The sequence below is a fragment of the Sinocyclocheilus grahami genome, unplaced genomic scaffold, assembly GCF_001515645.1.
Source record: "Sinocyclocheilus grahami isolate Dianchi unplaced genomic scaffold, SAMN03320097.WGS_v1.1 scaffold1053.1, whole genome shotgun sequence".
NCBI classification, from domain to species: Eukaryota; Metazoa; Chordata; class Actinopteri; order Cypriniformes; family Cyprinidae; genus Sinocyclocheilus; species Sinocyclocheilus grahami.
In genome coordinates this window covers 547,654-547,923 of record NW_015506232.1, presented here as the reverse complement: position 1 = coordinate 547,923, position 270 = coordinate 547,654, and the positions used below count along the sequence as shown (strand labels likewise).

Sequence of the window (270 nt, the reverse complement as noted above, 5' to 3'; positions counted from 1 at the left end):
TGGTGTGTGTGGGTGTGTGTGTGTGTGTGTGTGTGTGTGTGTGTGTGTGTGTGTGTGTGTGTGTGTGTGTGTGTGTGTGCGTCTGTGTGTGTGTGTGTGTGTGTGTGTGTGTGTGTCTGTGAGTGTGTGTGTCTGTGAGAGAGTCTGTGTGTGTATGTGTGTGTGTGTGTCTGTGTGTGTGTATGTGTGTGGGTGTGTGTCTGTGTGTGTGTCTGTGTGTGTGTGTCTGTGTGTGTGTGTGTGTGTGTGTGTGTGTGTGTGAGAGACAGA

General features: G+C 50.4%; 1 protein-coding gene across 1 annotated transcript in view; it reads left to right on the top strand.

Moving 5' to 3' along the window:
• The window catches only part of LOC107566171 (polymeric immunoglobulin receptor-like), an 11,595-nt gene that overhangs the window by 3,843 nt on the left and 7,482 nt on the right, over positions 1 to 270 (top strand). The window lies entirely within an intron of this gene.